The sequence below is a fragment of the Manis javanica genome, chromosome 2, assembly GCF_040802235.1.
Source record: "Manis javanica isolate MJ-LG chromosome 2, MJ_LKY, whole genome shotgun sequence".
Taxonomy (NCBI): Eukaryota; Metazoa; Chordata; class Mammalia; order Pholidota; family Manidae; genus Manis; species Manis javanica.
The window spans coordinates 91,653,835-91,677,088 of NC_133157.1; the positions used below are offsets into that span (position 1 = coordinate 91,653,835).

Sequence of the window (23,254 nt, forward strand, 5' to 3'; positions counted from 1 at the left end):
GGTGTTTTCAAATTACTATTTAATAATAATGAAAACATTTCCCAGAAAAAGGTCTCAACAAATTCAGTAAATTCAAGTCAATGGATATTTAACAAGTCTCTACTGTACAAAAGGTATCATGCACCTTGACACCACATTCTTAATTTGTAATAGTGGTTAATACCTAATAATGCCCAGTAGGTTCTGTGGCTTCCTCCATGCCATTCAATCTGGATTCACTAATACATGAATGCTGGGAAGAAATGATGAAAGTATCTCTAATTGACAGGAGTAGGGTTGTGGGCCGTGGTGGTGATGGGGAGAAAAGGGAGGTGAAGATTGAGTCTAAGAGCCAATTAGTGGGGCCAATAACAAAATATTAAATGTAGTCCTATGATTCTATGAACAGACAGGAAGAGAAGTGAGTATATGCATGGGTGTGTATGTGTGTGCACAGATGTATTTTCATGCCCAGAATAGATATTATTTTTTTATTTTATTTTATTTTTTATTTTGGTATCATTAATGTACAATTACTTGAACATTATGGTTACTAGACTCCCCCCATTATCAAGTACCCCCACATAACGCCATTACAGTCACTGTCCATCAGCGTAGTAAGATGCTATAGAATCACTACTTGTCTTCTCTGTGTTGTTGTACAGCTCTCCCTGTGCCCCCCACATTATATGTGCTAATCATAATGCCCCCTTTCCCCCCTTATCCCTCCCTTCCCACCCATCCTCCCCAGTCCCTTTCCCTTTGGTAACTGTTAGTCCATTCTTGGGTTCTGTGAGTCTGCTGCTGTTTTGTTCCTTCAGTTTTTGCTTTGTTCTTATACTCCACAGATGAGTGAAATCATTTGATACTTGTCTTTTACCACCTGGGTTATTTCACTGAGCATAATACCCTCTAGTTTCATCCACATTGTTGCAAATGGTAGGATTTGTTTTCTTCTTGTGGCTGAATAATATTCCATTGTGTATATGTACCATCTCTTCTTTATCCATTCATCTACTAATAGACACTTAGGTTGCTTCCATTTCTTGGCTGTTGTAAATAGTGCTGTCATAAACATAGGGGTCAGCCTTTATTTTTAAGTTTACTTTATTGAGATGTGGTTTACATGCAATAAAATGCATCCATTTTAGGAACACACTTTGATGAGCTTTGACAAATGTATGTGTGTGTTACCACCACTACAAAAAAAATTTAGGGTACTCCCATCATTCCAGAAATCTCCCTCATACTCCTGTCCCCCAGCCTCAGGCAGCCATTGCTCTTCATGGTTCACAATCTGTGCTGAGGGTATGTGGTGACACTACAGCAAATTCATAGACACTATGAAAATTATTTATAATAATTTTTGAAGGAAACACAGAGGCTTCTGTTGGACATCTTGAGAACCACTATTATGAAGCTGTTTGTACCTTACTGTTTACTAAATGGAAATGTTAGGTGTTTCTTTTGGGCTACGCGCCATGAAAATATTACTGAGACACTGATAGTAGCGCTTTCAAGGCTCATTCATGTTGTGGCACATATCACAATATTATTCCTTTCTATCACTAGGAAGTATTTTAATGTAACACAGTTTCTCTAAAGAAAGCTGCTATGAATGTTCATGTACAAATCTCTTGAGTACATATGTTTTCATTTTTCTTGAGTAGAAATTCAGAAGCAGAATTTCTGGGCCATGTGTTAAATGTATGTTTAATTTTTTCAGAAACTACAAAACTGCTTTCCAAAGCACAAATTGACACCCCCAGTGGCTCTACTTCCTTGGCAGTTTTTTTAATTTCAGCCATTGGAAGTTTTTTTAATGGTATTGGCACTTTAAAAAATTTTAGCCATTCTGGTGGGTGTATGGTGTAAACTCATTGTGCTTTTAATTTGCATTTTCCCGATGACTAATGATGTGGAGAATATTTTCATGTGTTTATTGGCCATTTGTGGATCCTCTTTAGCGAGGGCAGTTGAAATCTTTTGTGCACTTAAAAAAATTGGCTACTCTGACTTACTGTTGAGTTGTAAAAATTGTATATGTCCTTGAGGCAAGTTCATTGCTTCTCCTAGTCTGCACTCCACCTTTTTATTGCTTTAAAAATAATGAATGGTGTTACATTTCAACAGTGCCTTTTCTGCACTCATGTGCATGGCTGAGAATTAGAGGGATGGTTCTGTATAAATTTCGGGACAATTTCCCCACAAATATCTTCTAGGGGAAGTAATTTGCATTTCATAGATTTTAGAAAAGTGAAATCATGGTATGTACTCTTTCTGCTTACCTTTTCTCATTCAGCTTAATGATTTTTGTTATTTATCCAAGTTGTAGCATCCTTCAGTAATTCATTGGTGGGTAAAATTTTTATTGGTGGGAAGTAGCCCACTGTGTGGCAATGCCACCATTTACCTGTCCATTCACACATTTAGGGGCCTTTGCATTGATACCAGATTAGGGCTGTTATGAAAATCTGCTGTGAACATTCATGTACAAGTCTTTTTGTGGATATAAATTCTCATTTATTTAGGTTAAATATCCAGGAGTAGAATGAGTACGTTGTATAGCAGGAGTATGTTTACTTTTAAGAAACTGCCAAACTGCTTTCTATTCCCATCAGAGTGGATGAGGGTTCCTCCACATCCTCAAAATATTTGGTATGGTTGGCCTTTTAATTTTAGCCAGTTTGATGTGTAGACATGCATCTCATAGTGGCTTTAATTTGCATTTCCTTGGTGAATAACGATTTGAGCTTCTTTCCATCTGTATATCTACTTTTGGGAAGTATCCTTTCAGATCTTCTACATCTAACCTGTGAGGATGCAGAGATGCTTCAGAAACCATTTTGAATAAAAAATTGCCCCACATTTTCCCCTAGTTCACCCTAAGTAAATAGTGTCATGGCAATGCTATGACAAATAAAGCTACAAGAGGTGTTAACTGAAGGGTGACAGGCCATCAGCCTGCATGGTCACAGGCTGTTAGGCTGCCAGCAGTAGGGTGCCCAAAATGCCCTACGGAAAGACGGAGGTATCTTTCATTTCCAACTTCCAGTTTTTATTATATTGTGGAATAACCTTGACATTAATAAATTTTGTGTGGAAAAGGGTCACTTTTCCATTTAGAAGATCTTGGGCAGCTTTGGGACAGCAGGTAGGGACAGAGAGCCTTTCAGAGGAGACAGGGTGGCACCATCAGCAGGAGTGGCACCGCACCAGGGCAGCCAGCACCGCCTGCTCTCTCCGTGCCTGCAGCTGTTCTGAATTATCCATGTGTTTCGTCTCATTTAATCCTCACAGTAACCTGTATAATGAGATTATTATTACCTTCATTTTGCAGCTGAGGACCCCTTCTGCCTTCTGAGGGTGAAGAAGCTTCTGCAAGGTGATGTGGCAGTGTTGAGAGAAACCCAGGTTTACACTCTGGGTCAAAACTGTACTCCATTGCCAAAGCCACACAAACCCAAGAACTTCCATGTGTTTTAGATCTGTGGGTCATTGTCTCCCTGAGAAAAACCTTTATAAGTGACTCACAATGACAACCCAAGTTACAACTAATGCCATAAGGAGGGCAGAGTGAGGGAGCATATTTGGCATAGTGCAAATCCATCTCCACGACTAGAAAAACACAATCCAGGTTCAGTGTCAGATCCCCAGTTTCATTTAGTAGATGACATGCAGCTTCATAGGTTCCTCCAAGTTTATCCCAGATGTGACAATGCCATCTGGGGAACTGACAACAGGAGCTCTCCCACAGCAACAGCCGTGTCCCTGCAGGGTTCCCAGCCACCAAGCGCCTCTGGGTGTCCGCCTGATAGGCGAGAATTCCAGAGCCGCTGCTTGTGCCTCCGGGCCCTCTGTCCTTGGCCCTCCTGCCAGAGGCTGCAAGGCGGACCTGCCCTAGGCCAGCATGCGTGTGGTGCAGGGACCACTTTGGCTGTAAGAGCAAATAGAGAAAAAAGTTTTAGTTTTTCAAAATGTCTCTCTATACTGAAAATAAATACAACTTGGACTTACAGGAAGGTCTTTATTGAGTCTTCACAGGGCCCCCGCTTTGTGTGAGGCAGCAGGGACTTTGAGCTGGAGGGAGGCCCAGCGGGGGCGAAGAGGCTGACTACCCCCAGCAAACGACACGCGCAGGAAGGGGTTGCATGTGGACCAAAGTCTCTTACTGCTTCACATTAGGAGTGAGGAGACGGGGCCTGAAATAGCCGAGGAGTCATCTCCACTTCCTTTTCATTTTAAACACTAAATGTGACCAAGAAAAAAGTTTTTAAGGAAAAGGAGTCTATTTTTATTTCCAAATGTATGTAGAAACAGTTCTGATGCCCAGAACACATGGAGCCCAGGAAATGCCGTCATGCCCACCTTGTGCCAGAAGCATCTGCCTCTCCGAGATGCGGCAGCCCCAGGCACGTCCAAGGGGCCCCTTGGACTGATATACTGATGGGGGGTCGCTGTCCCCAGGGCACCAAGGGCACCGCTGGAGGACGGTGGGCGGGACCATTCTGAGGCACATTCTGTGCCGGCCCAGAGATGCGGGCAGGACTGAGCCCCCACTGTCCACAGCCGCGAGCTGCCGAGTCACAGCCTCTCTCGTCCCTGCCTTCCCCACGCTGCCCTGGGGAATAACCCGGAGGTTAGTGGCGGTCACTTCAACACGGAAAGAAAGCTGCGATGTCGGCCGCTGGAGCTGGACGTGGGGGGCTGAACCAGCAGCGCCTCCTCTTCAGGGAGAGCTTCAGACCGGCTTTCGGTCTTGGGCATTTTTGCCGGCCTTTGAAGTCATGTGAAAAGTCCAAAATAGAAAAGAAAATCCACCAACTGGCTCAGAATGATCCAAAAAGTTAAATGTCAAGAGTTCTTGGTCTTTTTCCAAATGGATCTGGGGCACAGTTATCTGCTTCTGCGTCATGAAACTATTTACCGGGCAACAAAAACTGATGCTGAAAACTGGGGAAAATTATGTACATAAAGTGAAAATCTGAAGTGTATGGCCCAGTGAAGTTCACTCACACACCCACCTCCCTGAGGTAATACTGTTCCCACCCCTGCCTTCCTGGTTAATTCTCTGTTCCCAGACTTCGCCACATCTGAGACATGCCTGTGTCTGCACAGTTTGTTTCCTTCGTTGCCGAGAGATTCCCAGTGCACAGCAGCACAGGTTACCAGGATATTTAGGTGGTTGTGGGGTTTGGCCACCTTTAGAAAGGCTGCTCAGCATATTCCTGCATGTGGCACGGTGGACGCACACACCCCTTTATCCTGGGTGTGGAATGACTGGGTCAAGGCTGACCCACATTTAGTTGTTAGCAGCTAATGCCAAACGCTTTTCCAAAGGTTTTTAGCGGTTTATACTTTATATTCTACCAGCAAATAATGTGAGTTCTGGTTGCTCCATATCTTTCTAAGATGGGTACTGTCAGTATTCTAAATTTTAATCACCCCTTGAGTATGTAGGACATTTCCCTGATAAATAACAATAAATAAGTATATTGATCTTATTTTTATATGCCATTTGGGTATCCTCTTTGGGAAGTCCCTTAAGAACACGTTTTTAATTCCAAATAAAATGGTATTATGTGATATGCCTTACACACAGTCCCCCCAAAATATGTATGTAGAAGCACACCGCATTTTTTAAAACTAGTTAAAATATCTTTAAATACATTTCGTTACTCAAGAACGTTGCCCTGAAAATCCTTGGTGTGCTGACCCGCCGCAGTAGGCTTCCTGTGCCGGAACGGCCGCAGAGTCCGGCCTGCGAGGGCCTGAGAACCGCCCGTGGTACTCGGCCTGCAGCGCCCGGCGCCTCTGCTTCCAGCCCCGTTGTGGCTGCGGCCTTGCCCGAGACCTCGCCGGTCCCGGGACCTCAGCGGCCAGCTGCCGCCCGCCGAGGGCTCACGGCTCACCGCCACGGCGCCTGCCGCACGCATCGGCCGCACCTAAGGGACAGAGCAAGGAAGACCTCCGTGCGCGGCGACGAGGGGCTGACGCGGCCCGAGCAGCCTGGGCGCAGACCCTGCGCCCCTGACAGTCCAGGCTCCGCGGGGAACGGCGGGACCGCGCCCCCGCCCCTCGCTCACCGAGGCGGGCGGCGCCTTCCTCCTTCCGAGAGACACCCCCCCGCCCCCCGTTCTCCCAGCAATGCCGCCTTGCCGTTGCCCATCAGCGGCGGGCCTGCTTCTCACCCCTTCATCCTGGGCCCACTCGGCCACAAGCACGAGGCGCGGCGCAGCCCCGGCCAGCCTGGAGCCAGCAGCGTGCACGCCCCCGCCCCAGGCCCGGGCCCGAGACCGACGGCCCACCGGCTGGGAGGCTCGGGGCCGCGCGGAGCCGCCGTGCATAAAAGTCACGGGCCTCCGCAACCCGCAGAGCCAGGCGCCCGAGGACCGCCCTGTGCGAATTGGAACGACTGTTTAAAGCCACTGAGTTTTGTGATAGTCGTTACACAGCAGCAAGGGGCCGCAACACACACAGGTTGGGGAGGCGTCGGCTGCTCGTGCCAGGGCAGAATGCCGCAGGGAGCAAGACACGATGGCTGACTTCACAGAGCTTACTGCCTTTCGGGTGGGTCGTGAGCTGAAGAGCCCTGTGTGACCCCGCTGCCTGGCTCAGCTGCTGCATGTGTGGCCCCCCCTCCGGGTGCACTTCTCACGTGCCATCTGTCTCTAGTGTAGCTGCCCAGTCTCAGCTCAGGTTGCATGGTCGGAGGGTCAGGCTGCACGCCCACAATGGCTCAACCCATGGCAGGAGCTCACATCGTGGAGCTCAGCTGGGTGGGGAGCAGAGCGCCGCGGCCCACCTCTGCATGGACTCTCAGGTCAGAGTTCTCATATTGCTTCTCATGCTGAAAACGGGCGGCTCTCAGGCCCTCACAGGAAGCCTGCGAGATCAGAAGCTCAGTTAGTGGCCAGGTCCTGCCTTTCGACCCAGAAAAGGGTGCCAGCATGAAAAGAAGGGAGCACGCTGTGGCACTTACAGCTCAAATGGACCTTGGGGCTGAGTCAGGGCCATGTCAGGAGCTGCCACCTGCTATCTCAGACCCTTACTCCCTTTCCAGTGTCCTTGCCATCAAAATAGGAAGGCAGTGACATTCACTTGACAGCATCCATAGGGTCCAGCAAACTGTTCTTGGAAAGTGCCTGGCAATAAACACGAGCTGTTATGCCTCCCAAGTTGGCTGGAGCTGGGAGGGAGGTGGCCCAGAAGAGGCCAGCACAGAGGGTCAGTGCTCTCTGCAGGGTGCAGCCATCACGGCCTCCAGAGACTTGAAGCCATGTGAAGTCCCCCTCCTGGGACTGAGGAGCTGGACCCGAAGGTACCCCAGGGACAGTCTGGGCACACCTGCTGCCTCTCCCATCTTCTTGAGCAGCAGAAATGGGTGATTCAGTACGGTCTGTGGCTTGGCCTCTGAGTCCTTCAACATAGCCTTCTAAGAAGCTGCAACCAGCCAGTCACACAGGAGGAAAAATCTAGGGTAGCAGTGAGATGTGGCACCCTGCTGCTTGGAGAGTCACGACTGTCCTGGGGATACACACTGGCACACTCAGGATGCACAGAGAGCGTGCTGTCCGGGAGTTGGCTGCAGCTGCCAGCCCACCTGGGCTCTTCAGCGAGGTTTCATCCCCTGCTCCAAAGCCATTCAGCCCATTCCATACCCCTGGGGTAGGAGGGACAGCACCACCGCGACAGAGAGCTGCTGGTCTGAGGCATGTTTTGCACTCTCCTTGGCTCAGTCAGTTTGTAATTGTGGCAGCCAGCAGGAATCAGAGCATGGTCTCCCAGGGACCTTGAGGCAGGGGGTGTGGGTGGGGGTGTGGGGGTGGATGAGGAAGCCAGTGCTGAGGGAGGTCTCACCTGTGAGGACATCATGCATCTGAAAGGCTTGCCTTTTCTCCCAGGCCCAACTCCCAGGCAGAAAGAGCATTAACTCCTTGCTGGCTGCCTGGTCCTGTAGCACAGAAATGTGTGTGACTGAGACGACTGGAACACTAAATGCGAGGTCTTTGAGAGGAAGACATCAAGCACTGGCAAATTCCAGTTTACTGTGAAGAAACTGCTTTGTTTGAACATGACAGGAGAGACTGAGCAGAAATGGAGGGCCTTCTGAGCTCTGGGCTCGGCTGGTGCACACTGTCTGAACTTAAAGCAACTATTAGCGTCTCCTGGGATGTGGGCAGGCAGCTGCTTTGAAGCAGTAACCACACCATTTAGGGATAATTTATATCAAGAGACAAGAAGAATGCAGCACAAGATTGCAGAGTGTGGGTTGCGGAAGCCAAATAGAGTTAGAAGGTATGTTGAAAGGTTTGCTATGATTTCTTTTTCTTTTTCTGGAAATAATGCACCATCCGCATCAGTCCTAAGGATTCTAGACCTAATGGAGTGAGTGAAGCAGATATGAAAGCTTGACTAAGTCGCGGTCACTCTGCTGTCCAAGCTGCTGACCTTCAGCCTCTTGGTTTGGATTTATTAGCTCTGTAAAGTCAGCCTGCCATGTGAAATATTAAAATTCTAACTACCCAGGCTTTCCTAGTTTTAAAAAAGTACTGAAAACCTCAGCATCAATTCCTCAACTCATCTGCTGATCAGTTTATCAGCTTATCTGTTCTCCCTGAACTTAACCAAATATCGTGTAAATGTTGGAGTCCATTTGATTTTTACTTGGAGTATATTTCAAGAAGTAATTCAGTACATTTACAAAAATATTATGCTACATTCCACCCCACCTCTGGCTTGTACTTTTTAAAAAGACTTCCAATTTCTAATTCAGCATGTGAGTAACTTGGAAGTCATCGGTCTCCTGTCTTCAAACAAGAAAAAGCTGAACGAACTGAAAATCAAAAACTTGTCTTAGATTCATCAGAGAATTCGGGTCAGAGGGCAAACCACTTCTTGCCAAATTGGAGAGACAGATAGGCTGATGCAGAGAATAGCAACTTATAGAGGCAGAAACCTTTGTGTGAACTAGGAGTGGGGCAGGAAAACCTAAGCTGTAATTGATTAACTGATGGAGGTTCATTGTGGAAAAAACTGAGAGTCAAAAACTCCAGGGGGACCTCATCCTGAGGGAGTCTCACTTTCATGACTTTTACCTCCAAGAGTGGACCAGGTTCTCACAGTGAAAAAGAAAGGAAACGCCCCTTGTGCTTCCAGCACAGGGACCATTTTTAAATACTCCAGTGTGCTCTGTTCTTAACAAGGCCTGGCCTTAGTGGAAACTAGTTAACCAGGGCCTAACTGACCTGGGGGAAGGGAAATACCCAACTCCAACCTCCTCCATCCATCCCATACCACTTAAACTAAGAGCACTGGTGACATTCAAAGTCCAGGAGCACAGGCTTCACAGAAGACCTCAACATGGAACTGTGGATCCCCACAGCTCACCACTGCCACACGGACAGATCCTGCATAACAACAGGGCATACCCTGGAAGAACTGCACATCTCAGACCTTATTCAAGAAGAGTCTGTAGGGAAGCCCATCAGAAAGACAACGGAGGAGAAAAACACAAGGACAGCAGAGGAGATTTTAGTCTCTCATATCTACAGCAAACACTGCCTTACTCCTAGCTGATAAACATAAAAACTAATATTAAAGGCCTGCTTGCCTCAGTTCCTTTTACCCATGTCTGACTTTCAACAAAAAATTACAAGGCATGCTGAAATATAAAAATCACAGCTTGAAGAGGCAAAGCAAACATCAGAACCAGACTCAGATGTGGCAGAGATGTTGAAATTGTCAGACCTGGATATAAAATGAAATCCAAAGTAAGCACAAGAAAATAAATATAAAAATAGGAGCAAAAATCAATGAAATGGAAAACAGGAAATCAATAGAGAAAAACAATGAAACCAAAATATGGTTATTTGCACAGATACTAAAGTTGATAAACTTATAGGCCAATTAAGTAAGACTAAAATAGAAACTGCACAAATTGTCAATATCAGAAACAAAAGTAGGTCCATCACTACTGCTCCCATGAACATTAAGAAGGTAATAAAGGATATTGTGAACCCTTCTATGCCCACAAATTTGATAACTTAGATGACATGAATCAATTTTTCAAAAGATACAATTTACCAAAACCAACACGAAGAGAACTGGATAATCTGAATAGGCCTGTATCTATTAAAGAAATTGAATAAAAAATTCATAACCTTCCAAAACAGAAAGCACCAGGCCCAAATGGGTTCACTGGCAAATTCTACCTAATATTTAAGGAAGAAATAATGTAAATTCTCTACAATCTCTTCCAAGAAAGACAAGTAGAGAAAACACTCCTAAATCATTCTATGAGGCCACCATTATCCTAACACCAAAACTAGACAAAGGCACTGTAAGCAAAGAAAACTACAGACCAACATCTATCATAAATCCAGATGTAAAAATATTCAACAAAATATTAGCAAGTCAAATCCAATGTATAAAGAGAATTACACACCACAAATAAGTGGGATTTATTTCAGGTTTGCAAACCTGGTTCAACATTTGAAAATCAATTGATATTAATCTCACATCAAAACGTTAAAGAAGAAAACTCATGTGATTATATAAAGAAGATACAGAAAAAGCATTTGGCAAAATCCAACATGTATTCATGACAAAAACTCAACAAATTAAGAATTAAGGGAAACTTTCTCAATCTAATAAAGAACATCTAGAGGAAAAAAAAAACTATAGCTTACCTGCTAAAATTAGGAAGGCAAGGAGATCCTCTCTCAGCATTCCTATTCAATATATTGGAAGTTCAGCTAACACAATAAAAGACAAGAAAAGGAAATAAAAAGTATGTGAATTGGGAATGAATAAAACTCTCTCTGTTCACAAATGATATCATTGTCTATGTAGAAAATCCTAAAGAATAAACAACATAAAACCTGCTGAAACCAATCAATGTTTACAGCAGAGTTGCAGGATACAAGGCTAATATGCAACTCAGCTGTATATTACAATTACAAGGTTAATACAAAGTCAACTGCTTTCTTATGTACCAGTCATTAACAATTGGAATTTTGATTTAAAAACACAAAGTACCATTTATATTAAAGAATGTCTTTCAAAAACCTGATATGATACAAAATATGTACAATATCTTTATGAGGAAAACTACAAAACTCTGATGAATTAAATCAAAAGAGAACCAGATAAATGTTCTATGTTCATGGATAGGAAGACTCCATATTGTCAAGATATCAGTTCTTCCCTAATTAATCTATTGATTTGATACAATCCCACTCAAAATTCTAGAAAGTTATTTTGTGGATATGGACAAAGTGATTCTAACATTTGTACGAATAGGCAAAAGATCCAGAAGAGTCCACACAATACTGAAGAAGGAGCAAGTCAGAGGACCAACACTACCACACTTCAAAACTTACTATAAAGCTACAGAAATCGAGACAGTGTGGTATTCACAAAAGAATAAACAGATACATCAGTGAGACAGAATAGAGCCCAGAAATAGATCCACACAAACGTAGTCACCTGACATTTGACAAAGAAACAAAAGCAATTCATGAAGAAAGGAAAGCCTTTTCAGCATATCTTGCTGGGATAACTGGGCATCTGCATACAAAAAAGTGAATCTAGACACAGACCTTACATCTGACACAAAAAAATTAAATTAAAATGGATCATAGACCTAAATATAAAATGCAAGACCATAAAACTCCTGGAAGATAACATAGGAGAAAATCTAGATGACCTAGGGTTTGGTGATGAGTTTTCAGATAAAACACCAAAAACACAATCCAAGAAAGAAAAAGTTGGTAAGTAGGACTTTAATAAAACTAAAAACTGTTTTGTGAAAGACACTGTTGATAAAATGAGAAGACAAGCGACAGACTGGGAGAAAGCATTTGCAAATCACCTATCTGATAAGGGACTGGAATCCAAAATGTATAAAAAATTCTTAAGAATTAAGATTTTAATTGGCAAAATATCTGAACAGATACCAAACAAGATAAACAGATGGAAAATAAGCATATGAAAAGATGCCCCTCATCAAGTCCTCAGGAAAATGCAATTAAAACAATGAGATCCCACTACCCACCTTGAAGAATGTCAAACCTCTGGGGCACTGACAGCTCCAGATGCTGGCAGGGTTGTGGAGCAAACAAGAACTCTCATTTCCTGCTGGTGGGAATGCAAATGCTGCAGCCACTTTGGAAGAGTTTGGCAATTTCTTACAAAGCTAATACTCTTACTGTAGAGAACAGCAAGTACAGCCCTAGGTATATAGTTGAACTTACTTCCACACAAAAACCTGCTCATGAATGTTTACAGCAGTTTATTCATAATTGCTCAATCTTGGAAGCAACCAGGATGTCCTTCAGTACATTTGAACACTTAATGCTACCTGAAAGAAGTCAATCTGAAAGGCTATATAGTGTATGATCCCAACTCTATTACACTGTGGAAAAGACAAAGCAGTGGAGACAGTAAACTTCTGACGTTAGTTAATAGCAACTTTGTCTCATCAGTTTTAACAGTGTGTCCAGAATACACATAACCTTTTGTCCTGTGTGCCATTCTGCAGCTTGTGAATTTGACTCTTGGACAATACTGACGTAGCTTTCTGTTGGGTCAAGATTATCTGTCAGGTGCTCAGACTTCCTGAACTGGCCACATGCCTTGATTTCCCTGATGTGCTTTTGCTCAGCACATTCATGGTTCCTTGGTGCTTCTGTCCACCATGCTCCCTGTGATTGAGATCACCCCTCTCCACTTTAATCATTCTCCAGTCCCATTTAGAGGTTCACTCCTCCAAGCTCCTCCCAGGAGAGGTCAACTCCTCTTGCTCCTTTGTGCTGCATCTTGTCATTATCGCACCTACTCCTCCATGCCATTCGCCCCCACCTGCTGTACTGTGAGCACCTACAGGGAAAGAGACCTGGGACTTGCCTTGCACATGATGCGTCATGCTTAGAGGGCGGATCTTCAGCAAAGCATCTACATTTGCATTAATAACTGACTGTTACCACCACCCTCTGAGGTGGGAGGGCCGGTATCTTTATCCTCATGCTCATTACAAATGGACAAGTAACTCAAAGAAGTTCATTGACTTGTTCAAGGTCAAATAGTGAGTCAAAGAAATGTTGCCAAATTGGACCCAGAGTCAGTGAGCTTTCAGATCTCAAGCTGCAGACCTAGAGCATCAGGTGCTCTGTCTAATACTGTTCCCTACCGGCTAGAAAGATGAGTGATGGGCAATAGATGGGGATAGATAGGTATTGGTACACAGACAGATAGACATTGGTAGATACGGATATAGATCTAGATAGATGATTGATAGGTGATAAATATACTAGATACATAGATGATAATATTGATACATGTTAGATATAATAGATGATACAGATAGATGATAGATGATAAATATAAATCATAGATGATGTATAGATATGACAGATGCTACATGATAGGTAGATAACAGAAATATTTTGCTGGCGTATTTGGAGAGCAGGTTCAGAGATGACAAAAATGATAAAGCCAATAATGTAAAACTTTAAAAGCTGAACCTAAATAAAGGCTAAAGGGGTGTTCTTTACTCTTCTTATTCTAACTTCTGTGTAAGTTTGAAATTATTTGCAAAATAAAAAGTGAAAAACACAGCATACATTATCTGTTTTATTTTCCGTTTCTAGTGCTTTCTTTGCTGGATAACAACTAGCTCTCTTGCTGAACTAATCCTTCCGGATGTTGAAAGTGACTCCAAGCTCCAGAAGCGCCGGTCTCGTCAGGCCTGTGGATGCCCCGGGGCCCCCTGGCAGCCCTGGGGCAGGGGAGGGACGCCCCCCCGGGCTTCCGCGGCAGAACTCAGGAACCGCCCAGCTGGGTCTGCCCTCCCACCCAATGCACTCCAATTTTCTTGTTAATTTTCAGTTGCCCCAACCCAGTCCGCCGGCGTCAAAGACTACCCACCCACCCTAACTGGGATTCTTGCCACTTTCTTGGGCGCCTTTAGCTTTTGATTTAACACGGGCACGCGTAGATGCAAACCCAGCGCGGAGCCCGGTCTCCCTGTTCCCAGAGCGGGTCTCCCCAGGGGCGATCCACTGCACGCCGTCGGCCCGCAGGTGCGCACCCACTCACCGCTCTCCCGGCTGCAGAGACGGGGAACAGGGCGGCTAGGAGGGAGGCGCGGAGAGGATGGGCACCGGGGGAGAATGGAGAGGAGGGCAGGGAGGATAACGGGGACGCGGGGAGGGTGGGGAGGTGGGGAGGTGGGAGCGGGGGAGACGAGGGGGTGGGGAGAATGGGGGGAAGAGAGGAGGGTGGGGAGAGAGGGCGGGGAGCGTCGGGAGCGGGGCGGCTAAGAGGGGAGTCCCGGGAAGGGCGGGAGGAGGGAGGATGGGGAGGGCGGAGGGCGCGCGGGGCGGGGACGCGGGGCGCGGGGGCGGAGCGGGATCCCGTACCCGGCCTGGCGCTCGGGAGGCTCGGCGGCAGCTGCTCGGCGCGCGCGGCGCGGACACCGCCGGACCTCGGTGCGGGTCCGAACCCGGGGCGCGTACCCGAGCTCGGCGGGTGCCCGCGCCCGCAGAGCGGGGATGAGGGCGCCGGCGCTGCTGCCCTTCGGGCTCCTGACCTGCTGCGGCTGGCTGCTCGCTCCCGTGAGTGCGCCCCGAGCCTCGTCTCCCTCCCCAGAGAGCGCGGCGCTCGCGCGCGCTGCGCTTCCCTCCCGCGGGCGGGCGGCGGGGTCGGGCCACCGAATAGCTGGGACGCTCGCAGCAGAACGGAGAGCCGCACGCGGAGCGGCCCGGGGCCCGGCGGGGAGGTGCGCTGGGCTTTCCGCCTCCGCGGCCCCAGGTTCGCCAGAAACCGGTCGCGTCTCCGCCCGACGCCCCACGAGGCGAGCGGGTTCCCGGGGGCGCGCGGCCCGGGGCGGGCGGGGGAGGTTGCCTCGGGCGGCGCTTCTCCCCCGACCCCCGGGGGCCGGTACCGGCTGTTGTTTGTTCTACTGCGCGTCGTCAGACGGGGATGCGAGCAGCCTCGGAAAGTTTGGGAAATACTCTGCCCTGATTCTCGTTTTCCTATTCAAGAGCACCGAGGACAAGGAGCACTGAACAGACGCCTGTTAAACGAGGGCGTCGGCAGATAATTCTTAACTCCCGAGAATTCTACTTCTGTTTGAAGGCCGCTGTGAACCCCCTGTGAGCCCGCCTCTTGCTTCCTCCCGTGGACGGGAGGCCGCGGCCCGCGCACTCGCAGCCTGCCGTCCAGGCCGCCTCCCGTCCGGCCGGTGAAGCCCCGCGGGGCGCTGCCTAGGGAAGCCCCGATGGCGGGGACGCCCCGGTTTTCGGGAGGGCTGGAACCTACCGACTCCCCTGCCGCGCACGGAGGCGTTTCCTCCCTCCGGAACGGAGGCTGTGCGGGCGGAGAACCTTGGTACTGGAGTTAGCGCTTCGGAGAGCTAGTTTGTTAAAAGTACCAGGGATTATTACGGTTAATGCTGCTTTAATGTGGACGATGTCCCCCAAATAAGTCATCATTCTGCCTATTTCAAGAATGCCAGGGATTTTTAGTCCTGTAACAAGAATATATCTTTCTCTTTAAATCAATATAATTTCCCCAGTTCTGAAGCGTAAGCCACAGTGAATGCTTGAAAGCAGGAGTCTCTGCAAGTGGTGCTGCGCCATGTAGATCTTAGGGGAAAGAAATAAACGTGGGGTCTTTTTTTTTCAATGAGGGCAAATGTGGCAAAAGTATCCAACATTCGCTTTCGGCCTTACTTCCGCTAAGAAATTTTTTCCTCGTTAGAATTCTAATTGACCTGTTTCAATGGTAGGATAAGTAAACACACATGGCCATCATATACCCAAGAGTACAATTCTCTTTAGTAAAAGTAAAATTTTGTTCAGACATGCGGGTGGAGGGACGGCACACAGCTCTAGCCAACAGTGTATGCGTTGGGGGGTGGGGGGTCATAAATAAGGAGAACACTAGATTTTTGTAAAAATAAGGATCAGACAATATCATCTGCTAAGACTGAAACATGTCATTTTGTCTTTTGCCAAATTGATAGATAGTATTATGGTATCACATCTACAATCTCTATGATAAAGACGCATTAAACCACCCTCTTTCAGTGGAAGTGGGAGTGATGTAGCTCCCACAATTCCTTTCCCCTCCTACCTCCTGATCTTTTTGAAAAACTTCACACCAGACTCTAAAGTTGAGCTTCAGATGTGATCCGCAGCCCCTAAAATCAGTTATCCTATTGAGACATGTTCCTCCCCATGCAGAGGCACCTCACAGGAAGCGTGCTGGTGTCTGTGCAGAGGGCTCAATCAGCAGGCCTGGTCTTACGGGTGCACGTGTGCTTGCTTAAACCAAGGGCTATGAAACCGAGGACTGGAGTATTGAAAGATTGTTGGATTAAAGTACCCCATTGCCCCCGAATCAGTACCAACAACATACAGTGTATTACATTAGTATGCTGTTTTCCTGCACAGGAAAAAAAACACATTGTTAGGTTTTATATTTGTTTTTAAATTCCTTTATGAAGTAATGAGTGCAGCTTAAAAAAATAATAATAACCATGCCAGATAGGAAGGTGCTTGTTTTTTTTTTTTGGTATGGTTAATGTACAATTACTTGAACAACATTATGGTTACTAGACTCCCCCCCATTATCAAGTCCCCCCCACATACCCCATTACCGTCACTGTCCATCAGCCTAGTAAGATGCTATGGAGTCACTACTTGTCCTCTGTGTGCTGTACTGCCTTCCCCATATCCCACCCTGCTACATTATGTCTGCTAATCATAATGCCCGCTTTCCCCCTTATCCTTCCCTTCCCACCCATCCTCCCTGGTCCCTTTCCCTTTGGTAACTGTTAGTCCATTCTTGGGTTCTGTGACTCTGCTGCTGTTTTGTTTCTTTAGTTTTTACTTTGTTCTTATACTCCACAGATGAGTGAAATCATTTGGTACTTGTCTTTCTCAACCTGGCTTATTTCACTGAGCATAATACCCTCTAGCTCCATCCGTGTTGTTGCAAATGGTAGGATTTGTTTTCTTCTTGTGGCTGAATAATATTCCATTGTGTAGATGTACCACATCTTCTTTAGCCATTCATCTACTGATGGACACTTAGGTTGCTTCCATTTCTTGGCTATTGTAAATAGTGCTGTGATAAACACAGGGGTGCATATGTCTTTTTGTAACTGGGAACCTGCATTCCATTTTCAGGAGTGGAATACCTGGGTCAAATGGTATTTCTATTTTGAATTTTTTGAGGAACGTCCATACTGCTTTCCACAATGGTTGAACTGATTGACATTACCACCAGCAGTGAAGGAGGGTTCCCCTTTCTCCGCATCCTCACCAGCATTTGTGTTCCTAGTCTTTTCTATGTTGGCCATCCTAATTGGTGGGAGGTGATATCTCATTGTGGTTTTAATTTGCATTTTCCTGGCAATTAGCAATGTGGAGAAAATTTTCATGTGCCTGTGGCTATCTGAATTTCTTCTTTGTAGAAGTGTCTGTTCATGTCCTCTGCCCATTTTTTAATAAGGTTATTTGCTTTTTGGGTGTTGAGGCATGTGAGTTTTTTATATATTTGTGATGTTAACCCCTTGTCAGATATGTCATTTACAAATGTATTCTCCCATACTGTAGGATGCCTTTTTGTTCTGCTGATGGTGTCCTTTGCTGTACAGAAGCTTTTTAGCATGATGTAGTCCCATGGGTTCATTTTTTATTTTGTTTCCCTTGCCTGAGGAGATATGTTCAGGAAAAAGTTGCTCGTGTTTATATTCAAGAGATTTTTGCCTATGTTTTCTTCTAAGAGTTTTATGGTTTCATGACTTACATTCAGGTCCTTGATCTACTTTGAGTTTACTTTTGTGTATGGAGTTAGACAGTGATCCAGTTTCATTCTCTTGCATGTAGCTGTCCAGTTTTGCCAACACCAGCTGTTGAAGAGGCTGTCATTTTCTCATTGTATATCCATGGCTCCTTTATCATATATTAATTGACCATATATGGTTGGGTTTATATCTGGGCTCTCTAGTCTGTTCCATTGGTCTATGGGTCTGTTCTTGTGCCAGTACCAAATCATCTTGATTACTGTGGCTTTGTAGTAGAGCTTGAAGTTGGGGAGCATAATCTCCCCAGTGTTATTCTTCCTTTTCAGGATTGCTTTGGCTATTCGAAGTCTTTTGTGGTTCCATATGAATTTTAGAAGTATTTGCTCTAGTTCATTAAAGAATGCTGTTGGTATTTTGATACAATTGCACTGAATCTGTAGGTTGCCTTAGGCAGGATGGCCATTTTGACAGTATTAATTCTTCCTTGCCAAGACCATGGGATGAATTTCCAAGAAGGTGCTTGTTTTTAAATGAGTGTTAGTTTGGAAGCAGTTTAGCACTGTGAAGTTTGGGGATTTTTTGCAGAATTTCTACTTGACTTTCTTCTTATGGTGGAATTTTTAGTTATTTCTATTTTTTTAAACCTTGACCAGGTGAACAGCATTCACCCAGAATGCCGATTTCATCTAGAAATACAGGAGGAAGAAACAAGATGTGCAGAGCTTCTAGGGCCTCAAACAGAAAATTACAAAGGTAAGAATTGGTGAGTAAGGCCATCCCAGAAATTGGTAATCAAACATGCAAAAACTCACATCTCATGACGAAAACTGATGTTTTAAGGTCACTTGCATCTTCAGGGAAAAAAGGTCCATTTCCAGTGCTTTTCAATGACTGCTGATGAAACTCATACAGCCTCTTGAGTATGGGGGTGGGAGGGGCCTTTACATAGACCTTTTAAAAAGAAAGACTTAATCCTTAACAGTAACAATTTCCATGGTTTGAGATAATAGCAACAGTTGCTAAAATACTTTCATGGGTGTTGTTATGCTTTGCAAAAGCAACTCCATTTTCTGTGGAATGTGTATTTATCTGATCTCTCGCATTTTAAATTCTTAGTTCCATTACAGATGATTCTGGTCCAGTTAGAAATGATAGAAACTTATGGGAAATCAAACAGGAAAATGAAACATTGGTTTCCTGAAGACAAACCTATTTACAAATACAGTGAACTTTCTGATCCATTTTCTCCAGGCCAGAGAAGGAATGTTGGGGTGACACACACTCAGCCCAGACACATCCACACTTTTATAAATACAGGTCTGGGACTTCAAACACCCTGATTATAAACAGGAGCAAACCGTTTGTCCTTCAGTTTTCTTTTTCTCTATTCTGTGTCATTATTTTATCTTCTTAAAGAAAAAAATTAAAATCAGAGTATGACCATGTGTTAAAACAGTCTAGCATTCTGCAGAGGACCTCAGAGAAAAAAAACGCAGACACGGGTTCTGTTTAGGCCAGCATTGCCCAGAGGACATAGAATGTGAGCCACAGGGGTGTTTTTGAGTTTTCTAGTAACCACATTAAAATAAGTAAAAAGAAATATGAGAGTAATTTTAACAATGTATTTTATTTATCCAAATATATCTGAATCATTCTCATTTCAACTTGTACTAGTATAAATGCTGATGAGAAATTTTGCATTTCTTCATTCACACAACCCAGCACGCACTGTGCATGCCCTGACCACACTTCGCAGTTTGGACCCGCTGCCTCCCAGGCACTCACACTGGACTCTAGACCCAACCTAAAATAGGCATCGGGGCCCCTTCCACCCCCTCTGGAGCCTCCAGTCCTTGAACAGGGAGGTCTTGGGCTCCAGGATTCCTTCCTGCCAAATCCAGATTCATGGTTCTGTACTGCACATGCCATAGCTTCCCAATGGCCTGGTAGAACTCTGCCCAGAGAAAAGCAGGTGAGTCCAGCTCCACAAGAAACATGGGCTGAGTGTCCTGTGCAAAGCCACATGCCAACCATTAGCCTGTGACAAGGACAGATGAGACGTGGTCCTGCTATCCAGGGCCTCATGATGAGATGATGGGCGTGTTCCCTCCTGTGAGAGTCAAGAGGTTAGATTCAGCTTCCCTCGCTGAAAGAGGACAGGCAAAACTGTGAGGGTCATCTAGTTAGTGCCAGTGCCCCCGGGGCCTGTCTGCACATCCCTGCGGTCCGGCCTCGCACCCTCCTGCATGTGGAGGAGTTGGGGTGTCTGCTGTGTCCTCGGTAGGTGCCCCTCAGACTCTGTCTGAAGACTCTCAGGGATGGGACCTCTGCTCCTCACACCATATGGGACAGTCACATTGTTAGCAGGCTCTGAGGCTGTGCACAAATGACCGCCACTCACTGGTGCTAACTTGCCTCCTGGAGCATAGGGGCTAGAGCTACTTCTTCCAACATGCAAAGGGCGTTTGTAGGCTCTGCCTTCTCCTCCCTGGTCCAGATACTCCCGATTCCCGCAGCTTTCCCCAGGACACACACACAGGTCTCCTGCCAAGCTGTGGGCCTCCAGGGACACTCCAGAAATGGGCACGGGAGGAGAATTTTACCGTTGACATTGCTGGGACGTGGTCATAATAAAACCAGACCAAACCGTAGTCAACTTACTGTTGACAAATCTCTGCAGACAATGCCCCTCTCCCTTGCACCCCTGAGCGACTGCTCCCAGCTCAACCCTCTCGTAACCGGTGTATTAGGGAAAAGCTCTTGCGATACTGTCTTACAGCTTCGTTCTTGCCATTCCTGATCTCCTGCTTTCATCAAGAATGCTTTGGTACCAGAGAGAAAGCTGGCACAGTTCCAATGGGTGACAGGAACACTTACCTTTTAAAAAATAGGGTATGGCCATGACCTTCCCTGGGAGGAATTCCCTCACAGTTGGTCAGGGTTGGCCAGATAGCAGACGGAACATCTGTAAGTTTGTGCCAATGACGTGCCTCATGACATACATGCCATACAGGGAGCAAGAGGACCAACTCAGGGAGGTTCGGTTCTCTGCCATTATGAAATAGGATGCTGTGACCCACAATCAGGTTTTTTTAAATATAAAAGATTCTCATTATTTGCTGGCTCACATAGATGAAATGTGTTCAGAACAATATCCTTTTAGTTTTACTCTGTTCCAAGGGACAAGCATGACCCCTCGTCCCTGGCCAACTGTTCAACAGTGGTAAGCTGCTGCCCAGGAGGGGAGCTGCTGGCCATGTGGCTGGGCAGCGGTGGTGTAGGGCCACGGGGCCCTGGGGACCTGGGGAGAGGCAGATGCTCCTTACACCCCACTGTTCTGTGAGGAACGCAGGTGCTGAATTGCCCAGCTTCCTATTTTCAGAGAACATCAGAAATGCAAACTTTACCCAAAATATTACAATTTCTTAAATGTTTGCAACAAGTGCTTAAAAAACAACAACAAATTTCTGCAGAAGCCAGGCAGGCTGCTATCTGCAGGATGGCCAGACTCAGGCTTGTTTCCATGGTTGGAGAACAAATGCCTCCTGGTGCGAGAATGGGTCAGGACACCTTAAATATTCAAGAGGGCTCCATTGCTGCTTATTTTTGCTGGGTTCAGAGTTTCTCAGAGCTGATCCATGTTGGCCCACATCAGACGTGGAGGTATGTAAGGACAGAGTCCCTGAAAATCGCTAAGTTCACCTCAGCATCAGCTGGAGCAGAAAGAACATAGTAGTTTTAGAGGTCATAAAACATCTGCCATGTTTGGAGTGGTGGGGAAAGATGCCACTTGGTTTTTTTACAATGACAAGTATCAGGCCTTGGACATTTTCTTACATTGAAGGCTCTTGTTATTAAAGCTCTGTAGCAAAAATACCTACATCTGACTCATCTTCCCTTCCTAACTTGCAAGAAGAGCTTGCTAACAAGGCCGGCTGCCCTTCAGGAAAAAGGCAGCATTGTGAGGTAGACAGGCCTGGCCATCTTCACCTTTCTGTAGAGGCACACTTTGTCCTCTAAATTCCTTTTCTTTTCTTTTTTACTCTTTGGAATATGCATGGCTCAAATGTCAGGGATATAAATAGTAATAAGTCACCAGAATAAGCAGCACAGATGAGGTAAGCCAGGGTGGGCTGGATGACTGCGATGCCGGACACCAACCATGTGTGTCTGCTCATGAACTTAGAAGGGCAGTGAGATAGTAAGGGTCTGTAGTTGCTACTTTAAAATTCTGTAGGATTAAGAAATTGATATGGAAGAGCACCAGAGACAAGAAAAAGTCATTTTCAATTTTAGGGAGTTGGTAAAAACTCAACTAGGAATTATTTTTAACACATGTTGAATCTAAAACAACACACAAAACCAGACAAAAACCAATTTCAATTCTTAACCTCTTTAAAAGGATTCACTTTGTACAAAATAAAAGTTCAGTAGGTATTCAGAGCTTCATGACTTAAGACTGACTCATTGTTAAAACTAAACCTTGGCAACAGGTATATGAGGCACTCTGAGGCCACAAGTGGCTAAAAACACAGCTAAAAGGCAGCCCTGGCATGTGACCCCTATTGACCTGTGAGTGGAAGGGAATGTCAGAGGCCCCAGGCTTTGCCCAGGTGTCCTGCCTGTGACAGATTGGATAGGAATTTGCGTGTGACTTTATATCAGTTATGCCTGCATCGGAAGGGGATGTGTCCTCCATCTGGGGAAGAGCAGAGGTGGTCTCTGCATCTTTGCAGCCCCCAGATCTTACATAGTATTGGCATTTCAGAAGATATTGAGTAAACTTGTTCTGAACAAATTAATGAAATTTTTCACATAAAAAATTAAGTGATATATGCACATAAAAATGCATTCAAAAACATATATAATGAAAACTATTTCCTACTCCAGATCGCCAGGTCCCCTCTCTGAGGACAGCTACTGCCTTTCACCTACCCTCCTGGGGATCCTCAGACTGATGTGTGTCCCTCCCGTTTGTCTTGTACACATGGCAGTTAGCATGCCATCTACCCCAAAGCTCTGCTGCACTGTTTTTCTTTTTTACTTTAGCAGTGTATTTGCAGACTGGTCTGTATTGCTTTATATATTCCATTTAAGAGCTGTGTAGTATTCTGATGTGTTTTATTAGTCTATCTCAGGCTCTGATTCTCTGTGGCTTCAGGTTTCCAGGTGTTTGATCACATGGGCAGGTGGCAGTCCTTCCCAAGGAGGACTTGTGGGTCTGAGTGAGGCTTTGGGGAGTTTTCTGGGTCGAGCACGATGCCCAGCAACTGCCTCAAAGTCCCTCAGAGCAGGGCCTCTGTTCCTGAGTCATTGTCCTGTGTCATGATCAGCTGCTCTGCTGCGGATCCCCAGACGCTGCCCTCAGCCCCACGGGAAGGCCAGCACACCTTCCTGGTCCTTACATGTCTCGCCCACACTTTGCTGTGGGTGAAATTGAATCTGTCCTGCTGTCTG

General features: G+C 45.8%; 1 long non-coding RNA gene and 1 pseudogene across 2 annotated transcripts; one reads left to right on the forward strand and one right to left on the reverse strand.

Moving 5' to 3' along the window:
* Positions 1–735: 735 nt before the first annotated feature.
* LOC140847750 (uncharacterized) lies at positions 736–14,492 on the reverse strand. 2 transcript variants are annotated; one of them, XR_012127869.1, is made up of 3 exons: positions 14,403–14,492; positions 10,671–10,736; positions 736–3,916 (listed from the first exon to the last, which is right to left on the reverse strand). It is a non-coding gene; the product is annotated as an uncharacterized lncRNA (long non-coding RNA). The 2 variants fall into 2 exon arrangements; XR_012127868.1 differs by lacking the exon at positions 14,403–14,492 and adding an exon at positions 14,080–14,162.
* LOC108387979 (vasoactive intestinal polypeptide receptor 2-like) overlaps positions 14,463–23,254 on the forward strand; it is a 61,742-nt pseudogene continuing 52,950 nt past the window's right edge.